This window comes from Protopterus annectens, chromosome 1.part0, assembly GCF_019279795.1.
Source record: "Protopterus annectens isolate FY-2018-M chromosome 1.part0, PAN1.0, whole genome shotgun sequence".
Classification (NCBI taxonomy): Eukaryota; Metazoa; Chordata; order Ceratodontiformes; family Protopteridae; genus Protopterus; species Protopterus annectens.
This window is the reverse complement of record NC_056725.1, coordinates 1,824,381,689-1,824,402,802: the sequence shown is the minus strand read 5'-3', so window position 1 is coordinate 1,824,402,802 and position 21,114 is coordinate 1,824,381,689.

Here is a 21,114-nt window from a genome sequence, read left to right as displayed (position 1 = left end):
CCAAAAACCAAAGGAGAACAGTCTTCATACCTCTGATGTGCACAGACAACTCTGGTATTACCTTGACAAATCTAAGTCCTTTAGGAAAGCTGACCAGCTATTTATTCCCTACAGTGGGACTACAAACAATCAAGCTGTGTGCAAACAGACTATATCTAGGTGGTTGCCCACAGCAATTGGGTTTTGTTACTCCTACCATGATAAATCTATTTCAGGCAGGGTTATGGCCAGATCTCCAGGACTTTAGTTTCTTTGATGGTATATTGCAAAGGAGTGTACACTAGAAACATTCTAGAAGAAGTAACTTCGTCCACCGTCCATACATTTGCAAACACTACAAACTGGATTCTTTGTCATGGTCCACAAAAGGGTTTGCAAAGACCATCCGCGTGGGGCTCCTTGACTCTTATCCTTCCTCTTCCCAGGTTGGATAAGCTTTGATAATCTACCCATAGGCTAACGCAGTAGTGAAAATTATGAGCATAGTACAGTTGTGTAAGTTACACTTAACCACGGCAGCAAATGTTTTAATTCTTCATTGATGCATTAGCCGCACACACCTACCATTCCCCTTGTTGTGCATAGTTGATGTAGGTTACAACTTTTATTGTTGGGATTGTTTGTTGTAGTTATTTGTTTCATTGGTTACTACAATTGTGGTTGTTCAGGATGAGTTTGACTTTTTGTGTTTTGGGGCAAGAAAGCCCTGAAGATTTTTAGTCACTCTGACTGCTTTTATTCTTCCCTCCAAAAGGGATTAGTTTATAGGCAGTTGGAGTGACTGTGTGAGAGGAGGTTAGAGCTTTGGAATGCTGGCCAGATCCTTTATCTTTGGCAAGATACAACATATAGGCTATTGTAGTAGTAGCAGTTTGAATATCTACTGTTATGAGTAACTGCAACTTACACAACTGTAATAAACTACCCAAGCAAACCCTGGTCCTTTTTTTGGCAGTGCAGATGTATGGTAAGGGTGGAAATGGAAAGAGTTGCAAATATCCTTGAAAGCAGCACACATACCCCAAATCCTAGCTTTGTGGGGCCCAGTCTTAAGGTCCCAGTAGGGAGTAGCTCTGATTCTACAGGGTACTTCCTTGTACCCCCAAAAATCCCACCCAATCCTATTCTCACTCTTTCTCAGCCAAAAAAGATAGAAGACAGGCTGCGCCTTTTTTATGTCAACTGGCTCAGCATTACCCGAGACAAGTGGGTATTAAGGAAACTCTGGGTGCAGGATGCAGTTCACAAAAATCTCAACCTTTTCTGGCATTTCCCCATCTCAGAGTATTGACAATAACTGACACAGGCTCAAATTCAAAGTCGTCTAGCACGGAGATCCATAGATCCATTACCAAACAATCTAATAGAAATGTACTTCTGTCCCAGACCATTCCTCATCCTGAGAAAAGGGCTACGAAGACCAATACTAGAGCTGTTAAAACTAAACAAGTTCCTCCTGGTCCCACAATTCAAAATACTAACTCTGCAGAAACTTCTGCCCATGGTCCATCCAAAAGTCCTCATGGTCATCTTAGATATGAAGGATGTCTAACTCCATATCCCCATTGTATAAGACACAGGTGTTTCCTGTGTTTAAAAAAAGGGTACTCTCATTACCAGTTTTGTGTCTTGAACTTTGGCTTGTCTGCTGCTCCTACAGTCTTCCCAAAATGTATGGTGCCAGTGATTGCCACTTGCAGGATAAAGGGTGTCCACATTTATCCATATGGGGATAACTGTTTTATTCAGGCTTGGTCTCTGAAAGAGATGCAGGCATCCATCCAGTTTCTAGTAGACTGTTTCTCTGAGTGGGATCCCCTCACTCATCCTCCACAAGTCCTACCTTCAATCCCTACCAGCGTAATGTTTAAAGGAGAGCTGGATTTTAGAGACCGGAAAACCTACCTTCACCAGGGCAGGAACCTGTGCTATCACAATTCTTTCATGAAGTATCAGAAAGGACCACACTTTCATCCAGGGAGTTCCGAATGGTACTGTGGTTCATGGCATCACATGTATAGTTCCCCTTGACAGACTCCATATGAGGAGCTACAGTGGTACCTAAAAAAACTGTTGGTTCCAACATCAGCATTAATTGCAAGCCCCCATTCCCCATAACAGGCATTATCCCTTTACAGGGCCACACTAAGGAATTTTGACTCTAGGGAACTGGGAATCTGAATCTGAAGAAAACCTTTCTTCAGATTCTTCTGCTGAAAGGTTCTCTCTTTCTGACACCATAAGTAGGTTAAGTGACATATTTTGGTGGGAACAGAAAAAAAAATGTCAGAAATCCAGCAGAGATGATATGGTTTACTGCAAGTGAGTACCCCTGAGCCTACATCTCTTCATACTGTGCTGACAGCTTAAGAAGATGCCTTTTTTTGTAGCCAGTAATTTGCCTGCTAGCCGGCCACCTGCTCCTAAAAACTCAGACAGCATAAAGTTCCACAAATTCACAAATCTCTTTTTAGGAGCACCAGAGCAAATCCTGCAGTGGTTACTTTTTCAAAACCTTCTTCTACCAAACACCTCATGGCAGCTGATCCTATTCAATTTGAAAAGCATGGCAGCACTTATGATAGGCTTGGGAAGAGGATATATACTTCTTCCACCCTAACATTTATCTCACATCTGCTTAGTTGGCTTTGACGATATCTAAAAGCTAACAACTGATCCTCCTCCTCCCTACTTTCTTCTGTGTCTTGAATGACAATATGTGGGTATATATATATATATATATATATATATATATATATATATATATATATATAGGTTTACTATTAAAATTTCGAACGGCACTCCGTCGACTGTGCTATAGTCGGCAATGGAAGTTCGAAAACGTCAAATGTCGAAGTCAAAAAATCAATCTAGGAATGGTTTTAACATGGGTCGAGGTAGGTGTTCAGTATTATTCTGAACTACAAACATCTCCCCTACCTCGACCCATGTTAAAACCCATTCCTAGATTGTTTTTTTGAGTTCGCAATTATCATTTTTGAACTTCCGTGTTCGACTATAGTACAGTCGAGGGAGTGCCGTTCAAAATTTTAATAGTAAACCTATAAATATATATATATATATATATATATATATATATATATATGTGTGTGTGCATATACACACACACACACGCACACACGGATCTACTTTACAAGCTCGAAGTTTCAAAACTTCGAACTGCAAATGGTCTAGATCATAACATCAAAGTTTTGAAAGTTCTAAATTGTAATTAAAAAAAAACACTGCTAAATAAGTATAGCAACTCCAAGATCGCATTATGGTGAGGAAAATGGTAAATTTCCCTTTCTGCACTGTATAGCGATTTCCATTCAAAATGTTTGAAGTTTCAAAACTTCGATTTTATGGACTCAATTTGCAGTTCGAAGTTTTGAAACTTCGAGCTTGTGAAGGCAATCCATATATAATATACACATGCACACACACACACACACACACACACACACACACACACACACACACACACACACACACACACACACACACACACCCTATTCCCTTGAATAGCCAAACATTCACTCAAATGTTCTTATGACACTGCTGATGCAGTGTCCATGGCAGCTGGCACTGGCTGAGTGATGAGGTTTATTTTGCTGTGCTCTCAGTACATACCAGAGGATGTAAAACTGAGCTGCTGAATGCCCCTTGGATAAGGAGGTATTATTTGGTAACCAAAAATAATACACCCAATGGCCATCAACAAGAACTCCACTTTATTAGAACCAAACACCATAGAAATCCATTAATTGTTAAGCACTTTCATCATAGATAATGACTTTATCAGAACTAGATAAAATATTCTCATACAAAAATGCTTATATGTACTATAAGGTAACTCATGAGTGGCTATTCAATTAAATGAATCAATCAAACAATAAACTCTCTTAAAAACACAGTCTTAAATATGTAAAAAATATAAATAAGAAAAATCTTTGTTGAGGTATTCATATTGAAAATATAAAATGTTAATGTTCTAAATATTAAAAAACAAAATATTTATTAAAATATACTGTCTATATTAAATATCTTAGCTATATTTTCATTAGCGTTTAAAAAACTTTATTACAAGTCCATAGATCATAACATTTTGCAGTTTAAATTCTTGCAAAAGAGTGTATGTTAAAGTGTATATATGTATGGAGTAGAATGTTTGAACAGTAAATGATATATATTTTAAGTCGTAGACAAAAATTGATTAATTTAATAATAATTAGTTGGACTGAAAACCCCATTCCTTGATTTGAGTTCTATCCTTCAGAGCTGGTACTATGAAAACATTGTCATTTAACCCTGGGGGGAAGTTAGCACCAAGCCTAAGTTGCCATAAGTTCCTTTTTGCTGAGCTGGTTCTTCTAATCTCCCCCCTAGGTTCAATGTCCACGTTATCCAATATGCCAAACTTGAAACCATGAAAATTTGAACAACTTCGAGAATGCCTATACAATGCAGTAGTTTCTTTCTTATTTTTTAATTCATACAAATGTTCATAAATCCTGCGTCTAAAGGATCTTTCTCTTTCCGATATAATATGCCGGACATATGTCACACATTGAGTTCTACAATTTCCATTCCTGAAAGTAATGTTAGTCCTCAGTCTGTCACTCAGTGTGATAACAGTTTCCCTAAAAATGAAGCTACACTGTGAACAACAACCACAACTTGTAGTCCCTTTGACATTCCCATTTTTACTACAATTTGTAGGTGTTTCAACCAATTTTTTAAGGTTCATTCCCACTTTATTAGTGAAAAAAGGTTGATCACCCACAGTATGGTAAATATCCTGATTAGTCCTGAAGATACTCCATTTTTTCCTTAAAATCGCTTTAATGTATTTAGATAATACGCTATATTGTACTGTACATGCTAGTGTGTATGCCACAGATCCAATATGGGGCTTTAGCTTACCCATGTGTGATTTTAAGAGGTGCCCTGCCCCCAAAAGGGGTTTGTATTTCCTAAAACATCCATGGTAAACTCCATCCAAGATTGGTTCCACCATACCTTTAGGATACCCCCTTTGAATGAACATATTTATCAGAGTATCAAATTCTTTTTTAACATCAACCAATTCAGAGGTCATTCGAGCAATACGTATAGCCTGACCTTTAATAATACTTTTCTTTTGCGACAAAGGGCAATGACTAGAAAAATGTAGGTAGGAGTTACAAAAGGTACTCTTGCGAAAAACCTTAGATGTAAAACCATGAGTGTTGTGAGAAATCAATGTATCCAAATAAGATAGTTGTTGTTCATGAAAGGAAAATGTAAATTTGAGGAAGGTTATGGCTAAGATATTTAATATAGATAGTATATTTTAATAAATATTTTTTGTTTTTTAATATTTAGAACATTAACATTTTTTATTTTCAATATGAATACTTCAACAAAGATTTTTCTTATTTATATTTTTTACATATTTAAGACTGTGTTTTTTTAAGAGAGTTTATTGCTTGATTGATTCATTTAATTGAATAGCCAGTCATGAGTTACCTTATAGTATATATAGGCATTTTTGTATGAGAATATTTTATCTAGTTCTGATGAAGTCATTATCTATGATGAAAGCGCTTAACAATTAATGGATTTCGATGATGTTTGGTTCTAATAAAGTGGAGTTCTTGTTGATGGCCATTGGGTGCATTATTTTTGGTTACCAGTGATTTTTTTTGCATCCTGGAACTTTTATTGGTGTTGCTGTGTCTACTTTTCGGTTCCTGGCCATATGGAATCTCCTCCAACTCCTGAGCTGGTTAGTGGATCTATGCAGGCCTTATTGTTCGGGGATCTCCCCTGGGGCAGGCAGCAGAGCTACATGAGCTTAAACAGGATGTGCAGGATTCTCCTAATTCCTCTAACCAGGCTCCACATGAAAATAATTCACTGGTGTTTCAAATCTATGTGGGCAGAAAACCAACATCCCTTATCCTTCCAGATTCCAGTGCTCAGTTTTATCAAGAGGGAGATCTATTGGTGGTTGAACCAATTGTCCCTAAACCCAAGGTCACTTTAGCTACTTTAGCTCCAACTCTGACTGTTCCCAAGATGCATCAGACTGCAGGGGGTGCAGTATCCAAAGGAGTAAAGGTCCAGGGTCTATGAAACCAGCAAGACAATGATATTGATAAACCCACTCATATTTTTAAATCACCCATGGATCCCAAGTCCTCCACTTGTAATCACAGACAGACAGTAATGTGGTACATAAAGAAGAGGGAACTAGATCCTAACCCCTTTGCAGACTAGCATTGATAGCCATGGAACTAGCAACGCAGTTAAATCTAGCCCTACATACATCCCATCAGTGCTGACTGTTGTAACAGAGAGTTTAAGCAGGACTAGTACAGACCTCCATGAATGGAAGTTGCACCTAGGGGGGACTTCCAGAATTTGATCCAGCTATGGAGAAATTTCTCATGTAGGCTTGTGTTTCTGCATTCACAACAGACAAATAAAGTTTTTCTCTGGGATTCCTTGCACAAAGGCCTGGAAGACAGCTGCAATTTCATTCCCTTGTACAGGAATGTTCCTTTATGCCTTTCTACCAGTTCATCTAATGACCAAAGTCCTTTTAAAGATTCAGAGGAGACTCTTCAAAGATGATTCTGGAGTCTCTCTTTTTGCCCAGGCAACAGTCATTCTCTCTTCTCTTGAAAATGGTCAAGGGCATTTCACACAAACTTACTCACATGGTGGACTTACTCAGGACAGAGTTTTTCTGATCCACAACAATCTTCAACTTCAACTGACTGCCTGGATGATAGAATTTTGATACTTAGGAACATTTTTTCTGAGAAAATGCAGTATGTATGAAAAGAGGCTAAAAACTGTTACTAGCAAATCATATATGCCTAAGTGGAAGGGATTTTTAGTTGGTGTCAGACCAAAGACCAAGATCCTTTTAGGAATCAGACTCCCTTGGTTCTGCAATATATGTGTGAATTATTATCATCTGGCCTTTTTTATTTTTTCATTAAGATTTACCTTTTGGCCATCTCTACTCACCTGCCAGTGGGTACCCCTGTGATGCCCCAACACTGGACCAGTAATAAAGGAACCTCCCACTAACACCAGAGGGGGACGTAAATTGGAAGGATGACAGGTACACACACAGTATTTCCAGATGCAGCTCACTGCACCAAGTGCAATTTCCCTTAAGAGCACACAGGGACCACAGTCAGTCAGGGGCTGGTTTCTCCCTCTTTCTCCAGATCTCCAGTAAGACTCCACATTGGCACAGCTATAGATCTGAGTCCTTAGCCAGGGCTCCAAGCCAAGTCCTCTAACACTCTCTCTGTCCAACTAGTGCTTCGTGTCCCTGCCCAAGTAGCTGACACACACACTCTTGGAGATTTGTTTTACAGACACACACACACACACACACACACACACACACACACACACACACACACACACACACACACACACACACACACACACACCCACCCACCACCCCTGGGAACATTTGGCATAGGTTTACTAGCTATGTCCCCTTCTGCCCAGACTATTAAGTTAGTTATCACTGCCACCAGAACCCCTTATCAGCTACTTTAAGGCTCTTAACAAAGGGTGTCCAATCTTACTGTGTAATGTTACTATCAATACAAATGGTAGTTTGACCAAGAGCAAGGTTATTAGGAGTGGCCTACACAGTGTCACCAAATAAATCTGCAAGTACTCTCAGAACTTAAATATCTCTAGACAGATCAGCCACAATGAAATGTTTAAACATATCTAATAATAAATATTAAAAGAACAAGAAAATACTCAGTATATATTTACAGTGACAGCAGAGTTCAAAATCACAGGAAATATTTAAAACAACATTGCAGGACAGTCTCAAATAAATAAAGAAAAACATCTAAATTAAGCCCTGCTATATTCCTGACTATATCTAAGAGAATTACTATAACCCAGAAACTTACTCGTAGCAAGGCAAATATGTGGTGAATGGGTCTTCTGGTCAGGTCTTCAGAGAGTTCTTAAATTAATATCTCAAATATTACTGTTGGGATAGCTTGCAGAATGTCTTGTCATCTAACTCTATCCAAGGTAAAACCCACATTGCTGGAATCTAGCAGTATTTAGCATCCACCTGTGAAAATACATAGACAAGGGCTTTTCCTCAGATGTTTGGCAAATGGTGGAAGTAATAAAACACTTTCACATCTCAAGCCTAGAAATTATTTCCAGACAACACAGAGAGCTCCATATTATAGACATCCTGCCTCTTGCTGTCAAAAGTAATTTAATTTCAGCTATTTTTCTGAAGTTTTGCTGGAATGAAGTTAACCCTTTGTGTTCCAGTGTCCACTATTAAAATATATATATTTAAACAGTTACAATATTGTATGTACATTTCTGTTCTATTCCAGTAGGGTACACTGTGGATGTATTCTAAACATCACTTTGTAAAATACCTCTTCAGCACACGTCTCTACAAACCATCTTATATGACATGCAGCTCTACTACATTTGCAATACAAGCATCTAACATGAAGCATGTTGACATTCACAAATGACACATAGCCATCTACAAAATTCCAGACAGCTGTGCTGGCAGTATCTCCCTTTGTTACACTTTTATATAAATCATGTTAATATTCCCAAATGATATATAATTATTTACAAAAGTCCAGATAGCTGGGCTGGCACTATCTCCCTTTGTTACACGTCTTTGTAAATCATGTTAATATTCACAAACAACATAATAGGTTCATAGGTTGGTACTAGGCTATCAGCCCTAGGGCCTATATAAGCCTAGCCATAACAATTCCCTGGCTATTTCTTCCCACACTATTTACTTCCCTGGACCCCTGTCTAGCAGGGCGACTGACGTGATCCCTGGGGTGAATTTCCTTTCTCCCATCCAGCCATCAAGGTTCCTTTTGAAGAGGGCCAAAGAGGTGCTCTGCTTGACATGTGTGGGCAGTCTATTCCAGAGTCTGTGGAGTCTCTGGGTCAGGAACCTATCCCTCCAGCATGTTTTGTTTATTGTGATGACAAGGTTTAGATTCCTGGAGCATGTGGCTCTGAGGGATTGGGATTTCTTTAAGTGTAGCATGTCCAACAGCTCTGGGTTTGGCATGGTTTTGTATGTTAAGCAGAGATTGCCTCGGAGTAGGCAATATGCGACAGAGTATAGCTGGAGTTTTTCAAGGAGGTCAGCATAGGGCATCCGCTTTAGGCCTGTGATTCTTTTAGTGAGGTATTTCTACAGCCCTTCCAGTTGTTGTAGATGTCTTGAGAGGTACATACCAAATGGGGTGTTGTATTCTATAATGGGTCTAATGAGGGATGAGTACAGTGGGACAATGACCTCCTTTTTTCTGGATGAAAAGCCCTTAGTGATGAGGTGTGCCACATAGAAGGATTTCCTGACTGTTGTGGCGATGTGGTTATAGAAGGTGAGTCCACTGTCCACCTGTATCCCTAAGTCTCTTATCACACTTTCGGTGTTTAGTGCACTGCCACCTATGTGGTAATTCACGGGTACATGTTTTTTCCCAAAGGGGATAACTATACATTTCTTGGCATTGAGCTTGAGCCCATGGCTCTGGCACCAAGCATCTGTTTCTGTAAGGCCCTTATGTAGAGTATTGACATCATTTCAATAATTCAATTCAGTAATTCAATAATGGCTCCCAGTTTGCAGTCATCTGCGAACTTTGTTAGCCAGAGTCCCTTAGTGTTGGCCTGTACTTCAGAGAAGTAGATGCCAAACAAGAGAGGTCCCAGGACTGAACCCTGAGGTACTCTACTTGTCACTTGTCTGGAGCTGGATTTGGAGTCAGCTACTTTTACAGTGTGGGCTCTGTCAGTAAGCCAGTTGGCAACCCATCAAGTGACATAGGGATTAATGCCCAGCTTAGTAAGTTTATCTATGATTCCAGAGTGGGGGATGGTGTCAAAGGCCTTGGCAAGGTCCATATAGGCTGTGTGGGCTGCCTTACCCTCATCCACGGCTCTGGAGACTGATTTGAAGAAGTCAATCAGGTTCAGGAGACAAGATCAGCCCTGCACAAACCCAAACTGGGTGGTGTCCAGTGTTTTAAGGTTGCCAATGTCTTTGTTTATAAGTTCCATGATAATACATTCCATGGCCTTGCAGATCAGGCTCGTCAGACTGATGGGGCGGTAGTTCCCGGGATCCAAGATGGATCCCCCCCCCTTGTGGAGTGGGATAACTGTAGCTGTGCGCCACTCAGTGGGCATGAAACCTGAGGTGAGGGTATGATTAAACATGACACTTAAGTGACGTGCCAGTTCATTTTGTAGTTCATGTAGTACACAGCTCAGGATGTCATCTGGTCCTATGGATGCTGTGTTCTTAGCTTTGGAGAGTGCATTTTTTACCTGTGTGGCCTTATTACCAGAATTTGGCAATCTTCCGGTATTGAGATGGGCCATTTAGGGGGTGAGAGGGGGGTGAAGTTAGCACTGAATCGATCTGCCAGGATATTGGCAATATCCTTGGGATCAGTATATTTAATGCCATTAGGTTGTAGCTCAGAGCAGATCTGAGCATTGCCATTTAAATTCTTGACATAATTATAGAATGCTTTGTGGTTGTCTTTGGAATCTTTGGCAATTTTATTTTTGTAACTAGCTTTGGAGGATTTTATGAGGGATCTCAGCTTCTTACTGAGGCTGGTAAGGGAGTTTTTTGCATGCTGAGATTTTCCTCTTTTCTGCAACAGTTTCTTCCTTTTGTTGTAAAGTTTGTTTATGGCAGGGGACCACCATATTGGCTTCCTTTTTTGGAGGAGCGTATCTTGGTTCTACTTGGTGTGGCACGATTCATGCATGAGTGGATGTGCTCGTAATTATTTACAAAATTCCAGATAACTGGGCTGGCAGTATCTCCTTTCATGACATTTCTTCCCCCTCGAAGACTCAAGCTAGTTTTTCAAGTGACCTTTGAGAAACGTTGCTTCAGAGAGATGAGCCTATCTGGGAATACCTTACCCCATTCCCTGTCTTGAGATTCCAACTGCCTTGGCATTGCTGACCCCAGTACAGTGCTGCACTGTCCTATCATATGCCTCCAACCCTAGACTCCACCATAGTAACTTCTGATTTTGCTGGCTGGCTTCCTGTAGCCATAGATCTCCCTCAGACTCCTCTTGCCTTCTACTGCAAATACTCAGGACAAGGGCCTTCCTATCATTTATTTATTTATTATTTATTTATTTATTTATTATTTGTTTTGTTGGGCTAGTCTAGCTGGATTAATGTCCATTTTTAGAGGCCCAGGGGAGAAAAAGACCACAGTAAGATTATACCTTACAAACATAGTTGTAATAGGGGTGATGAAGACAGACTGTAAAGACAGAACATTTCATAGAAAAAGTCTAAAACTACTTCAGTAAAGCATCAACAGGAAAAAAAAACATTATTCTTTTCTTTTTAATCCATCATCCATCATAGTGGTATTGAGAATCCAAGATTAAAGAAAGAAGTAAAGAGAATGTAAGAGAATATCTTGTTATAGCTAGCAAGAGAAAGGATGGAAAGCATGGGATTAAAAAGGTTAGAACAAGGGGTTAGGAACCTGTGAATAGCCACTGTGAATTTAGCCATGATTTCCATAGAGGTAATTGAAAGTAGGTAAAGCAGGTAATAGACATCAGTGGGTGCAGTACAGTTTCCAGATGGGACAGACATGTTGGAGAACAGACTATCCCAGCTGTTGGAGTTGATTTGTTATATGGTTGTTGGCAGGCGTAGCAGACGTAGGATAAGAGATGTTTATGAAGGGTAATAAGGGAACAGAGTATAGTGATATTAGTGTATTATTTTAAAGATTTTGTGGGTAATGGCTGGGCTGCGGTAGTCGATATTATTTTAGCCATTTCTGTTGGCCTGAGAGCAGCAGATTAGAGCAACAGGGTACTGTCCTGTTGCAAATCTATTAGGTTATATATGGGTAAGGCACAAAAGTTTTGTTGAGATAGGCGGGTTTTAGGGGTTTGTATAGATTGAGGCATATAAAATAGGGTAGAGAGTAGGTGGGTTTGTAGCAAAAGTACCTTGGCTGAGGGAGTGAGAAGGATTAAGTCTGTAGAGTTATCTGGTCTTTCTCATTGGATTGATTTGATAGCTATATCAGGGGATATTATGGGTGTTGAGGTTTGAGTCTATTGTACACCAAGTAGAGGGGTCGTGAGGATCAGGGATTAGCCAAGGTTATATTGATATAGAGAAGGAGAGAGAGGATGACTATGTGATGGAGCTTAATTTCGGCTTTTTAGTCTTTTCTTTTTTGGATTCAGTAATTTTCAATATTGTTGAAGCAGTTTCACAGCGTGAAAGCTTTTATGATACATTTTAGTCACAATGGAAGAAGTTTTCATATAGCGGGAGTGTTGAATCAAATAAGCAAGAGGAGAGGAGACTACTGGAGGTCTCTGTATCTACCCATAGAGAAAGAGAAAAAGAGGAGAGGTCCCAAGTATTGAGCCTTGTTGTACACCTATTTGATAGGAAGAAGAGATTTCCAGGATTTTCCCATTGTCCTAAATTTTGTCTATTCAAGAAGAAAGGAATAGAAACCACTGGATAGCCTGAGAGTCCAAGATGCTAAGTAAGATGCTAAGTAAGAGAGTGTGTGGTTGGACCTCATATCAAATATGGTCAGTGAATTCAAAGATAGAGTGAGGACAGTAAGTTGTTATTCCTATTTCTGGCTCATAAGGGTCAGTGAAAGACAAGAGCGCAGTAGTAGTACTGTTGAATGTATACTAAAATTGTGTTGGACTTGATTAAGGAAGATTGTTTTGGAGGAGTATTGGTACTGCTCTGCGTATACATCTTTTCCAAGCGAGGGGAAAGCAAAGGGGAAAGTAAAGCTATGGGACGGAAGCTGAGAGGTCATTTAAGTTGCCACCCTATGTAAATGGGATGATATGAGACTTCCAAAGGATTGGGATACAGCCTCCTTCTGTTGAGGTACATTGGATTAAAATAGCTTGGTGGAAGGCCAGTGGTTTGGAGATCTGGGTCTGTAGGTTTTCCTTAAAAAAATGGGGTCAGCTGGAAGGGGAGTTGTGGTTTTAGCTTGGTAAGTAACAGATGAATGTTTAGGGGTTTGAGACTGGTTGGGATTTAAAATGAGGGAGTTATTGCTTAGAAGTATGGGTGCTTCAGGCTGATGGAGGGGATAGGTATTTCAATTAGAGTAACAGTATCTTTGAAAATGAGTTAAATACATTTTCAATTTGAATTGGGGTGCATATTGTGAGGTTTGAGGGATGTTTCTATTTTTATAGTTTGATGTTGCAGTAATTTTTTGACGTTTCTCCAGAATTTTTGGGGTTTTGATTGGTAATTTCTTTTGTCCCATGTTAAATTTCTTTTATCAGTGACTATCAGTTTTTTTGTTTGATTTCTGTTGTTTAAAGGTCACATGGTCAGCTGGTCTTTGTAGCCTCCATTTGTCCCATGTTCTATTTCTATGTAACATTTTTGTTTGGTTTCTTTACAGCTGGCGAGTAGTTTTGTTTTGGTTCTTTGTTACCTTTTGAGGGGCATGGTGGTCAAGGATTTGAAGGAATTTATTGGTTAAGGTAAGATTATGCTTCATGGGCTTTTTTAATATTTCAGAGGGAGACAGTTTGCAAGCTTTTAGCTCTAATAGGAAGTTGTGTATGTTGGGTAGTAACAATCCTGCTAGTTCTGTGTTGATCCAGTCCAGGATGGGGCTTTGTGTTGGTTGGATAAAAGTGATTTGATGGTCACTGATAAGTAAAGGTAGTGAGGTTGTGATATAACACATAGGTTAGTAGCATACAACAGGGGTCCATAATATGTTTGGAACTGGTTTTATTTGACTCTGCAGGAGAGGTTGAGGTCCGAGTGAAGTTTCATAGAGGTTGATGTGAGAGGTTGAAATTAAAATGCCAACAGTTCCAATCAATATTAAAGTCACCCACAGTATGGTTTCCTGAGGAAAGAGGTTGAGAGCCAAAGTGATAGGTTTAGGCTAATGATATTGTTACCTGGGGATATACCAGCATTGGATGTAAAATTTTTTTCATTTTGATTGATTTCTAGTTTGGTGATATAAATTCCACCCGGTTGTACTCTTGAAGGTGGTTTAGACTCTACCAAGGTAACCAAGTTATCAGTTTTTGTAGAGTATTGCTACCTCCACCCTTTGATTATTTAATCAAGTCTACGATGTTGAGCAACTGTGGTAGTATAGCATTAGGATTTGGTGTCTTAGCTTAGCCAGGTTTCAGTTAGCTGCATAGATATCAAAGGAGTAGAGGTCTAGGAGAGCATGTAGTCATTATCTTATTATTAGTTGTTCAATATTGAGATGAGCAATCTGAGTTGATTGGTCTCATATAGGATTAATAAGATCAGTGGGGTTGTTAGTTGGTATAATGGGTTAGTCATGGTTTGGGCCAGATTAGGTAATGCTGCCATAAAGGCATAGTAGTTGTGCAAGGTATGTGTGTTTATGGATGTCTGAAGAAATTAAAAGCAGCTCTGTTTTAAAAAAAAAAATTGATATGAAATGTTCCCATGGATAATGAGAGGTAAGAGGGGGTTGGAGATGTAAGCATGAGGTGTTGCTGTGAACTAGAGGTGTGTTTTACAAGGTGGGTAGTGGTTCCTTTTTAGTGTTGGTGGGATATGAACACTGTTGTTGAAAGGTTGATTCAACCGAGGGGCCCAGATCACGGTTTTTAGAGCAGGTGCTGCCCAGAGAATGCAGGGCAGAGTCAATTTCCTTCCTGCTTTAATGAGCTTTAACTGGAGGAGCTTTAATGGAGCTTTATCGCTGCTGGGCAGGTGACAACACTACAGGGTTTAGTAAATACAACCGGCCACTTTAATGGAGCTTATTCGCTGGGGCAGGTAGCCACTACAAGAGGTTTAGTAAACACAACCCGAGAGGGGCCAGATCATGGAAAGATTTCATCACGTGCTGCCATCAATTCCCCTAGTGATGTGGACATCCTCCAAGAGGGTCTCACTCAGGCAAATAACTGGTGCCAGAATCATGGCCTCAGGCTGAATACCAAAAAATGCATCATCATTCCCTTTGGGGAGTGTGACTTCCCCACAAATTATCACATTACTAACAACATCCTAAGCACTCAATCATTTGTGAGGGATTTGGGCACCCAGGTTGATAGCAACTTGACTTTTGAGCACTATGTTGCTTCCGTTGGATGGAAAGCCTTCTACATGGCCCACCTCATAAGTAAGGATATCTCATCCAGGGACAAGGAGGTCATAACATCCCTGTATTTTTCCCTTATAAGCCCCATTATCGAGTACAATGCCCCTTTTGGCATGTACCTCATAAATCACATGCAGCAGCTAAAGAGACCACAGAGGTTCCTCACCAGGAGAATCCAGGGCCTCAAACATCTGCCATACACAGATAGGCTAAAAGCCCTATCCCTCTACTTTGTTTCATACAGACTCCTCAGAGGTGACCTCTGTCTGGCATACAAGGCATTCACGGACCCCACCTTGATGGGACTGCTGCATATCTACAAGTCAAGTTCCACTTGAGTAACCCACATGCGTGGCCTCAACCTGGTCTGTGACATCAACAGGACTTGTTGGTAGGACAGATTTGTGTCCCAGAGACTCTCCCATCTATGGAACAGACTCCCTCTCCAAATCAAGCAGAGTACCTCTTTACCCCTTTTTAAGTGCAACCTGGATAACTGGATGGGAAACAGAAAATATACCCCTGAGATTCCACCCATGTCCCTGCTGGACAGGGGCACTGAGTGCTGATTTGGCTAAACATGAGCTAAACTCTTGACTAGACTTATAAGGGCCTCAGGGCCAATAGCTTAGCAACCTCCTATGATCCTATGATACAGTTTTTGCCCCTGCCTCCTGCTAGCAGTTCTACCATGTAGTTAACATCACTGACCTTCCTTGCCACTTTGAAGGGTCCCTTCCCAAGCTGTCTGCAGCTTGTGTCTGACAGGAATGAGAACCATAACCCACTGCCCCACAGCATACTCTCTAGCTCGAGCATTCTTGCCATACCAGACCCTTTTCTGCTGTTGGGCTTCTGCCAGGTTCTCCTGGACCAGGACCATGAGTTCCCTGAGCCTTGTCCTGAGGTTTAGGACATATGCCACAACAGACTCCTTGTGGGATTCGCACCTACCCTCCCACTCATCACAAATCAAATCTAGAGGTCCCCTTACCCTGTGCCCATACAACTCAAAGGGTGAAAAACCATAGGATTCCTGGCACACTGCTCTGTAAGCAATCAACGGATGGGGCAGATATTTGTCACACTTCCTCTTAACCTGATCTGCAGATGCCCATAGCATGGTCTTTAGTGTAGAGTTTAACCTCTCTACAAGACCATTAGTCTGGGGATGGTCTTAAGGTGCTTCACCCCACAGTGCTTCCACAGACAAGCCAGCAGGTCTGACATGAAATTGGCACCTCTGTCAGTCATTATTTCTTTTTGGAAACCTACTTTGTTGAAAATCTTTAACAAAGCATTTGCCACCTTTTCTGCCTCAGTGGAAGACAGAGCCACCATCTCAGGGTATCTGGTAGCATAATCTACGACCACTAGGATCTACTTCTTCCCTGTAGAACCTGGGGTATTCAGAGACCCAACAATATCTGTAAGTACCCTCTGAAATGGCTCCTCAGTCACAGGCAATGGCACTAAAGGAGCTTTGACCTTGTCTCCTGCCTTGCCTACCTTTTGGCACTGCTCACAGGTCCTACAGTACCTGGTTACATCTCTGGGAATTCCAGATTAAGAAAAGTTGTGCATAATATGTCTTTTTGTACGTTTTATGCCCATATGATCTGCAAAGGGAATGTCATGGGTTATGGCTAGAAGTGCCAGATGATAGGCTCTCGGCACTACCAACTGCTGTATTCTCTTACCCTCTAGCCCTTCCTCAGGGGTCCAGTCTCTATACAGTAACCCTTTTTCCCAGTATACAGATTCCTCCTTTCCTTGAGAATCAGGTGCCTCACTAGCTAGCTCCGTCAGGCCCTGTGATGTAGGGTCTGAGAACTGAGCCTGTCTCAACTCTCTCTTTCTAACCCTCTCCACTTCTCCTTCCACAGAAAGTCTGGTATTCTCTGATAGCAGTGCCTCACTGTCAACCTGGGTACTACTACTACTCACTTCTGCCCTTGCACTCACTCTGTCCAAGAAAACATGAGTAGCCACAAGCAGCTGTGGCTCACCTTTAGTCTCATTGCTACAGGGTAGATCCCTCCTTGAAGTAGCCACCTCACCAGTCCTGGCTTCAAGTGTGCAGTCTGTCTGAGCCCCCCCCCCCAGGCTACCAGACCCACATGCTTGTCTCCAAGCCAGACTGCATCTAACTGCATGCACACAAGGTACTGCATTATCAAAATCATTCCTTATCAGGACATCTGCAGGGATATCCTCAAACACACCTACTTGCTTGCTTCCTTTTTCACTCTCCCAGTCAAGGTGAACCCTAGCCAAAGGTGTTTGGAATGGGGTCCCCACCTAAAGCTTCAACTGGAGTAGACTGCCCAAGCAAGTAGTGCTCCTCTTTAACTATTGCAGGCTTCACACTGCTTAGGTCAGAGGCTGTGTCTGTCTTAGCAGTGGCTTGCTTCCCAGCTACTAAGATAGGATATAACTTCTTGTGGTAATTTGGTAACCTTGTTGTCTCCAGACAACTTACTGCTGGTATTCTGTCATTCCCACTTACTGGATTTCCCACCATTTGTTCCCCACCTTGCCTCTGTGGACATCTATATGCTACACAGCCCCACTGGTTACATTAAAAACATTTAACCCTTGATCCTGGCTGTATACCTGAACTAGTGGCTTCACCTGTTACTGGTGGACTCTTTTGGAGTGGTTAAGCTGCCCATCATGGGTTCCCTTTGACCTATGAGCAGCACTGGGTATCCCTTTTCTGTCCTGACACACACATACACACACACACACACACACACACACACACACACACACACACACACACACACACACACACACACACACACACACACACACACACACACACACACACACACACACACACACACACACACACACACACACACACACACACACACACACACACACACACACCTGGGAAAGGCTAGCACAGGTTTACTAGCTATGCTCCCTTCTGCCCAGACTATAAGGTAGTTATCACTGCCACAAGAACCCCTTATCAGCTACTTTAAGGCCCTTAACAAAGGGTGTCCAATCTTTCTGTGTAATATTACTATCAATATAAATGGTAGTTTGACCAAGAGCAAAGCTATTAGCAGTAGCTTACACAGTGTCACCAAATAAATATGCTAGCACTCTCAGAACTTAAATATCTCTAAACAAATTAGCCACAGTAAAAGTTTTAAATATATTTAAGCAATAACTGACAACATGGTGTGGTATACTGACAAATTTAAATAAAGCCAACCGTGGGTAAATCTTCAGTATACCACAACCACGGAGTCGGTTATTGCTATTATACAGTGACATTATTTAAGAAAAAAATACTTACTTTTCTTAAATAATGTCTTTGTATAATGGTGCATTACTGTTCTTACCTGGTTGTGGTACACTGTTTCCTTGTTTTGATGTACTGAGCATGCGTATGGGACTTCCGTGACATACCCAGTACATCAATGCTTTGAAACATAAACAATGGAAAAAAGAAAGTCTCCATTGCTCTGTTTTTTCTTTTTTATTTGTTAAACAAAATGTTTTTAGCACTTTATACCAACGGAAAAAAGTCCGGACAACCACATTTTTCCATTGGTATATTGTGGGATTTACAATGGGCATGCTGGCCAATCAGCGTGCAAGTTTTGGAATATTAATGGGGGTCATTGTATAATTAATAATCCCCCGGATTCCCTAAAACTTGAACGGCGTGCAAGATCAGTGCAGGAGCTCAAGCAGGCAATATGTCTGCCGTGAGATCCAGGAACAGCCTGCAGGGGTGTGCACGAGCGCTCCTGCACTAATCCTGCACGGACGAAGCCCTTGTATACAAATCACCCCATTTGCAGGAGAAATCTATGCAAATGAGGTGATTTTGCAATCCAGGAAGCTTGCAACCATCCGTGCAGCACTAGTGCTATCTGCAGAAATGTACTCGGTTAGTAACCAAGTACATTTCTGCAAAATCCAAAACTGAGCTGTGACAGCTCCAAATAAAGGCTGCATATCATGTAATAAGCATGCCAATGGCCAAGTATAAGGCCATTGGCATTGCAAACATAAAAAAAATACAAAAATCAACTTTTTTTTTTTTTAGCCGATCTCGGCTGTTTAAGCGTAGGGCAGTGGTGGGCAAAAGGGATCGGGTGGAAAAATAACAAAATTAACCTAAATTAAGCATCCTAACTAAAATCAGTATTCTGCCATGCAAGTCAATGGCAGGCAGAAAACAACATGGCCAGTGATTAGTGGTTGTTAAGGGGGGAGGCTCAGTGTGAGACATGTAACTATGCATTAGCAGGCAATTCTATGCAAATGAGGGGAAGGATAGTGAATCCCAGTTTTCCCCAGCATGTGAGCCAGGTCCCAACAGTGTAAGAGTAGGAATAGCTTGGTGCAAGCCTAGGAGTTAGGTGACATCATGGGGGGGGTGTCAGGCATACTGTAAGTGGATTGGAGCCCTGTGGCTTGGGTTTGCTCCTAGCTTAGCACAGCTAAGCTGGGGGGGGTGTGTCTAAACCTGCCTAGCACTCTTTACAAAGCCTAAGCTGGTGTGCTCGCCATGCACTGGGTATTACAGGAAGAAAAAAGAAGTTAAACCAGGAAATAACAGCACTGTGCACATTTGAGCACTGTGTTTGCGTGACGTGCCCCTGGGCTTAAACAGGAAGGCAATGGGAAGGGAAAACAGCAGTAGGAAGGTAATCAAGGAAAACTAGCTTACCTGGCAGGTGAAATGTATCAGAATCAGCCAATTACACAGGCAGCAGACCAGCCCAACCCAGAACACTACTATAAACTATGCAAACACCTTCCCCTCTGGTTTTTCCCACACTCTACACCACTGGTGTAAACAAGTAGGGAACTTTTAACACTCACAACAGCAAAATGATAGGGGCTGCAACAGCTATCATACAACAACTTGTGGAAGAGGCTGAGGGTGGTGAGGATGTGAATGCTGTCAACCAACCCACAGTGAGGAGATGGAGAAGAGTGTACAGACCCAGGCTAACCTACCAGGGGCTACATGAGCTGGTAATAGTGGAGCGCTATAGGGTGGACAGGAACCTCCTACAGCAAATTGTTGAGCTGTGCCAGCCACACCTCACACACAGAACTAACAGAGGGGAACCCATCCCAGTAGATACCAAGGTATGTGTAGGCCTATGTATACTAGCTTTCAGGTACCTTCCAAAGGTCAACTGGGGATATGATGGGGATTTCACAGGCATCAGCATTTAGGGTACTCCACAAGTTCCTGGATGCCATATCAGCACATGTTGGTGAGCACGTATATTTCCCCAACACCCATGAGGCGTTGGCCAGCAATATGCAACTGTTCCACCAAATAGCAGAATACCCTGAGGTAGTTGGTGCCATAGACTGCACACACATATGCATCAAAGCACCACCGGGTGAGTGGGATAGGGTCTACATCAACTGCAATGGCTTCCTCTCCATCAACTGCCAGGTCGTGCGATGCCCAAGGCATAATAATGAATGTGTGTATTGGCTTCCGTGGAAGCTATCACGATTCCCACATCTGGCATCTGATGCAGCTGTACCAGAGATTTGCCAATGGGGACATCCCTGATGGTCACCTAGTGGGGCATGCTGGATACACACTGGATCCGTGGCTGATGACACCCATCAGAAATACACACACACCCGAACATGAACTCCATAATGAGGCACACGCACAGACCAGAATTATAGTAGAGCATGTATTTGGGATGCTCAAGTCATGGTTCCGGTGCCTGGACACATCCGGTGGAACCTTGCAGTACTCACCAGCTACATGTACCCAAATTGTCCTTGTATGTGTCATGCTACACAATATGATCTTGCAGAAACAGCTGCAGCAGGAACAGCATAGGGCAGGGCCACACAGCCCCCCACCATTGCCAAGGCCTGCACAGGAACAG